At 40.7% G+C, this 7,099-nt stretch overlaps 1 long non-coding RNA gene across 1 annotated transcript; it reads right to left on the bottom strand.

The window, feature by feature from the left end:
* Positions 1–5,106: 5,106 nt before the first annotated feature.
* Positions 5,107–6,935, bottom strand: LOC108786566. The gene is made up of 3 exons (XR_001941212.1): positions 6,924–6,935; positions 6,563–6,564; positions 5,107–5,340 (listed from the first exon to the last, which is right to left on the bottom strand). It is a non-coding gene; the product is annotated as an uncharacterized LOC108786566 (long non-coding RNA).
* Positions 6,936–7,099: the final 164 nt, after the last annotated feature.

Raw genomic sequence — 7,099 nt, 5'->3', positions numbered from 1 at the left:
AAAGTCAAATAGCATATTTTTATCAGTCTTTGCAAAGTGCGAGTCTGTGAAGTTTTATCTTTATTTTTGGTGAGCCGGTCTGACGCGGAAAACAAATGACACGGAGATGGATACAATATATAACTTCATGACCTGTAAAAATAGCATTCAGGATCACACCAAATTTTTATAGAATGTTGTATTTGTGACGGTTGGGTGACTGAGCTTTTTCCAAGCCCATGGGTTTCGAGGGTTAAAAAAAAAAATCGCAAACATTCGAAGAGCTTCTTTTATGTATGCAAGATGTTTTAATGCACAGCAGCCAATCAGGAGTTAGATTTGAGCAGTTTTGTATTGTCAGAATTTCTATCTGAGTGGCTCCTGTTACAGATAATGTTATTTGCATCTGCTTACTATGCTAAGGGGTCTAGCATATAATTAATTCACAGAGCCGTTTGCCCTGCAAATTTCTGAACGTTTGTAATGTGCGAATAGAGGCAAAAAGGAAGGTTCTATATATTTGTTTACAGGTTGAATGCAATACCACATTGTGGCCATTAGATGGAGCTATGGTGACTTATTTCCTATGCTTTTCACCTCCATCTAGTGGCTATAATGCGGTATTACATTACATTACATTCAACCTGAAAAGAAAATATACCAACTACGTTGGTTTTTGACAGAAATTGGACAGAACAGGCATGGGCAGAGAATTGCAGGGCGAAGGGCTCTGCAAATTGTTTATAAATACACCCCTTAACCCTAATGTGTATCCCATATAACAGGAATGGAAAATGACAAGTGTGTTGTCCACAGCAATCAAATGCTTGCTTTCGTTTTTATTCTGCAATAGAAAAATGACAGCTTGAATCTGATTGGCTACAAAGGGCAATGACATCTCCTCTTCTATTTCCCCCTGGTTCTTTAGCATGAGTGTCACAGTTCATTAAAAGTCTGCTATGCCTGAAACTGGCATTTTAGATTTGCACCTTTGCTGGCAAGCTGAATCAAATGCTGGCTTCTTATTTCTCTTGGGGACTCCATTGAGAGGAATGGAGAGGACTCCAATGTGAGATATCTCCATGGGGATTCCCAGCTCCACTCAAACAGCCAAAGCACCGAGCTTGTTTTCAAGCTCACCAAAACATTTAAGCCCCAATGAAGTGGGAGTGTCGTGTCCCCGAAACATGTTGGCTGTTTTACGTCTTCTTGTTATAAGCAAACAATCATAATAAAATGCTTTGGACACTTAGATCTTTGGTCTGGCACTCTCATTACACCTACACTAGGATTGTATTGCTTCTTCATCCCCATGAGGGACATTTCCCCTCACTTCCTGTTCTCCCTTTCAAATCGACAGGAAATGGGGAGTTTTAACCTCATTTCCTGCCCATGTGACGAATGCCAGGCAGGAAATGGAGAGAAATCTCTTTTATGGGGACACAGCTAGTGTTTAAAACCCTTCGCTACTCTCCACAAATATAAAAAGTTGAATAGAGTTCCATTCCCGCATTGCATGGCACCGCTTAATCTATCATTATTTTACTTTTTTGTAGCTGTCCAGAAATTTCTGAGATGAATATTTTTTAATGGTGTTGTCCAGATCATTGGAATTTGTTTTGGTGACTTAGAACTCGCGTATGCTAGTCAAATGCTTTGTAAAGATTAAACACCAATATAATAAAATAATTACCTAATGTAATTCCCTTTTTCCTGCAACTTCCAGTGTGCGTAGGAATAGATCCTCCGATTATTATTAGATGTAGAGGTAACACTGGTCGTATAATAAAGCTTTTCTAGTTGGGAGAATTTATGTGTCATAAGTTACATTTTGAGCATTTGAGATACCTGGATAGGAAACAATTGGCACTATGAGTGCAGAGAGACAGCCATGCTGACCAATCACAGAATGCTTTTAGTAAGTGGGTGCTGATAGTAGTACCTGCCTACGAGGAGGCACTTCACCCATTTCTAAACCCTGTGAGGAGGCACTGCACCTTATTGTAACCCTTTGAGGAGTTACTGCACCTGGTGGTCAGTAAGAGAAGGAACACTTACACTAATCCTAGTCCTATGAGAAAGCACTGCACATAATCCTAACCCTATGGGGAGGCACTGCACATAATCCTAGTCCTATGAGAAGGCACTGCACCTAATCCTAACCCTATGGGGAGGCACTGCACCTAATCCTAGTCCTATGAGAAAGCACTGCACATAATCCTAACCCTATGGGGAGGCACTGCACATAATCCTAGTCCTATGAGAAGGCACTGCACATAATCCTAGTCCTATAAGGAGGCACTGCACCTAACCCTAACCCTATGGGGAGGCACTGCACATAATCCTAGTCCTATGAGGAGGCACTGCACATAATCCTAGTCCTATGAGAAGGCACTGCACATAATCCTAGTCCTATGAGGAGGGACTGCACATAATCCTAGTCCTATGAGGAGGCACTGCTCCTAATCCTAGTCCTATGAGGAGGCACTGCACATAATCCTAGTCCTATAAGGAGGCACTGCACATAATACTAGTCCTATGAGAAGGCACTGCACATAATCCTAGTCCTATGAGGAGGCACTGCACATAATTCTAGTCCTATGAGGAGGCACTGCACATAATCCTAGTCCTATGAGGAGGCACTGCACCTAATCCTAGTCCTATGAGGAGGCACTGCACATAATCCTAGTCCTATAAGGAGGCACTACATATAAATGCTTATTACACTATAATATGTAATAAATTCCTTCACTTTTATTTAGAGATGGTCTGATAATTGCCCCAAAATTATCAGCGATGTACATTAATGCAAAACTAGTTTGGGTCAGGTAACCATGGTTTGTCATTACCATCAAGAGTCTAATACTCTCCCTTATTAAAACGTAATTTTCCTCATTTTTTTCCAGCCTCTGATTTCTATATATGACACCAGCTGGTTGGGGATGCTATAAGGTCGTGCTGACATTTAGTGGCCAACTCCATCCTACATTGGTGAGATGGTTGTATGGTGGCTGGAAGGTCATAACTAACGTTCCTTCTTTCTTAGTTGGTCATATAGTGTACCTCCACTAAAATTTACAGATTTGCCTAACTACCTCCCTACTACTAAACCAAATAACACCATCGGGCACCCCTACAGGATTTTCCACAATGTTATCAAATAATAGTGGAGTTCAGTTAGGAGTTAAACATGGTAGATCACCAGATCCAAACTTAGCAAACAGGATCACAGCAGCAGTTCATGTAATCGGCTGGGGGTGCAAATCTCAAAGAGTTTTGCTATCCCCAGATTTGATTAACTCTGTTTAGTTTTAAATTGGACCTTTTACTTCAAGTCTACATAAGTACAACTCTTAGACGTCATAATATACAGCAACAGTCCTTGCACTCAACTGCAGTGCCATTGTCTAGACAGAGATCATGTCATCAGTCTGCTGCAGGCAGGAGGAACGGTTTGCTCGGTCGCCTCTCCCCCAGTGATCACTCAGATTGTACATTGTAACTATGCAGAAAGTCAAAAGGCGAGAGGCTGCAGCAGAGGCTGATCTGTTTAAGACATTTGTGAATATAGCCAAACACTGCATAGGGACAAGGATTTATGTGATTGTTTTATCTCTAGCCCAGCACGAAGCAGGTGGTGACCATGGATGATGCCTGAACAGAGATAGCTCTGTTCTTCTGAGGACAAAAACAGATGAGGGCATTGTTAAGGGAAGTGATATACTCACACAATGCTTAACATGGCAGATATACCTGATACCAGGTCCAGTTTAAGGTACCATGTAAACTAACATTTGTCCAGCTCTGCCTCATAACACAATAGTGTCCATCTTGGAAAGCTTAGGAGTAGACTGCAGATCGTCTCCTTGTGCTTTGCTGCTGCTAAGTGTACATTGTTGAAAATTATATAAAACATAAATTAATATATATTTAGAGAAAATGTTTAATAACAATTATATAACCATTACCTCTGAGAAAAAAATGTCTTTGCCTCCAAGCCCTTGACCAGAGCTGAAAGTGGAGCAAATGACATCCAAAATACAGCATTAACCAGCTGTAAAGGAAAGAGCGCACATCGTATGGTGACCACAGATACAGATTAGCAGCATCACATAGGACATCTGTCTGGGTCTACGTTGGTCATCAGTCTGAGGCTTGACAAAATTGAAGGTACATTGTCCAGAGAATAGCAACCACATTATGGGGAAGCCACCCTCAAAATGACAATTTGGGAAAAGCCAGTGTTTTTAAAATTGCCCTGCAATATTTCAATGTAGAAGTAAAAAGTTCACTTTGTGCAGAAGAGAAAGCATATACATTGTTTGGCCAAAAGTATGTGGAGCCCCCCTCCAAATCATTGAGCTCAGGTGTTTCCACTGAAAGGCGCTGTTCATGCTACAGTACACAAAAACTTTTTAGACATTTGTGCCCGTCCAGCCTTATGGCAACAGTCTGGTGAAGGTCCTTTTCTGTTTCAGCATGACTTTACCCCTGTGTACAAAGCCAGATGTATAAAGATATGGTTTGATGGGTTTAGTGTAGAGGAACTCAAAAGCCCTGAGCTCATCCCTTCTAAACACCTTTGGGACGAATTGGAATGCCAACTGAGTTAGGTCTTCTCATCCAACATCAGTACCTGACTTCGGAAATATTCTTTAGGCTATATGGGCAAAACATTACTGCAGACACACTCCAAAATCTTGTGGAAAGCCTTCCCAAGTAAGTGGAAATGGTTATAGATGCAAAGTAGGGCCAACGGCATATTAATGGCCATGCTATTGTAATGGGATTGGGCGACTTTAATGTAGTATGGTCTAACACAAGATAAAGCGTTGTATTAATGAAATGAATTGTCTGAATGGGCCCTGCGTTGGGCATACTTAGAGATTTTAAAGCTGAACTCCAGCTTTCTCTTCACCATGTGATTCCATAATAATTTTACAGGTTATACGTACTCCTAAATCTGTCCATAGCCTAACCGCGAAACGTATCCTTTAACCTTGACATGCATTTCACCCTAAAGTAACTTCTAAACCTAACCCGTATGGCAAAAAAGAGAGTTCCTTTCAAAAAATGAGTCTAACGAAATCCAAAAGTCTAAATAATACTGAAAACTCAGCTCCTTAAATTATCCCACCAAGACCTCATGATCCACCTTCAGCTATTGCAGGATAGGTAATCGTGAAGCTTCACACTGAATAGGGAAATTTTACCCTAATGTAACTTCTAAACTTAACCCAATGGCAAAAAAGGGAGTTCCAAAAAATGTAGTGTAGCAAAGTGCACAATTCTAAATAATTCCTGCTAAAAACTCAGCACTTAAAATTGTCCCACCAAGACCTCATGATCCATCTTCAGCTGCTGCAGAATAGATAGTACTGGGGCTCCATATTGAATAGGGAAATTGGACAGCCTAAGCTAGGACATGTTCCACCAGAAAGCCCTTCCTTTTACCAGTTTCCAGCTTGTGGTTCAATGTCTGTGCTTTTTCCTATCCTCCCTGGCTTCGGCATCAATAGTTCTGATTAGATGGCAACCCAAGCCAACCGAGAGCAGTACTGTAATTCAGAGTGGGGAAGGTGGGATATGGTGGCTATGGATAGAGGAGAGCTTCCTAGTAGAGAACAGGGCACTGTAACTCCTACTGAATGTGACTCGGGAGTGTTAAAACCAACTTATTGGCAATTTTACCTAAATGGAGTCCTTGAATGACGTGCTATTTTATTACATTATATCTGGACAACTAGATGCCAAAATGTAACATTCATCTATGCACTTGTACAAGAAGCAGGAGCGGCAGTAAGCTACCTTCATACCCATGCCGTCTCAACCCCTCCTTGCTTCATTATCATGCAATTAATCTTTCAGACGTCTCTGCCTCACCTCAATCAATTGAATAAAATCAGTTTCTTGCTAACCCGGAAAGCTGTGCAATTACTGTCTGCGTCTGTCTCCCAGGCCGCTGAGAAAACGAGGCGCTGACCTCCAACCGGCCCATGTCTGTTGTTCTGAGAGGTTAACATAACCCACCCGAGTACAATGCAAACTCTTTTACATTTTAAACAGGAAAGAAATTAATTTTTCAAAGCTGCATCACAAAGGGATCATCAACTCAAAAATCAGAGGCAGCCCTGTCAGGGGGTTTGTCAACTTTCGGCTTATCAAAACTGTGAGAAACATGTGAAACTTCTGATGCAACGTGGCTGCCAAAATAAGTCACATCAGTGCCCTGAATAAGGAAAAAGTGAATGTTTTTATAACTGAATAAAGCTGTAAATTAGTTGATTTTGTTTTTGGTTTGTTGGGGTGGGGGATGGGGGTTAAAATTTAGTTGATTTTGCTCAGTATCACCACCATAGAACATAACCTTGATCTGGTTTTTTGGAGCACACGTGGTTTTAGACACTGGTTCCAGGCCCTATTTGCTAAACTGCTTACTGTTCCTGAAGTGTAAATAAGCCTTTTGATTTATGATGTGGTTGCAAAGAAACTTGTAATTTATTTGTGAATTGCTGAAATAAAGGAACTCTGGACTTTTACCTACAAAGTTGCTTTGTTATTGGGTCGAAATAACGCGTGAAACTTCTAAAATGCTGTTTGTGTTTTTGGACCTTCCACACTGGACCTCAATAGGGCCATCCTAAGTTCTTAAAGCTGAGCTCAAGGCAAACAGCTGAATACATGTACATACTGTATATATTTTTTTACATTTCATTTAAGCCAATATGAACTGCTGCATTTAATTATTTTTATGTTTGCAACTAGCAGCTGACAAGTGTGAGTCTCAGGATTTCAGACTATGTTTTTTTGTGGGATTGTGAACACAAGGCTGAGTAGCAGGATCTCAGGTTACACACACACACACAGCTAAATTGTGCAAAAAGATGGTAACTTTCCTATAAAGATAGTGCTCCCTACATCTTTAGTCTACTGGAGCAGTCAACAAGGGCAGAGCTAATGCTGGGCTTTCCTATTAGACAGCCCCGAATGTACAGCACACACTGAAGCATGGAAGCCTCCGTGTATTAAATGTTCATGGGTAAAATAATGATTTTAATAAATAATTATTAAATTAATTATATAAAATACCAAGTTATAAAAATAAGAGCTTAAAGAACTA

Source organism: Nanorana parkeri, unplaced genomic scaffold (assembly GCF_000935625.1).
Source record: "Nanorana parkeri isolate BGI_ZX_2015 unplaced genomic scaffold, ASM93562v1 scaffold216, whole genome shotgun sequence".
Classification (NCBI taxonomy): domain Eukaryota; kingdom Metazoa; phylum Chordata; class Amphibia; order Anura; family Dicroglossidae; genus Nanorana; species Nanorana parkeri.
The sequence above is the reverse complement of the archived record's forward strand: the minus strand, read 5'-3'. Positions and strand labels throughout refer to the sequence as shown.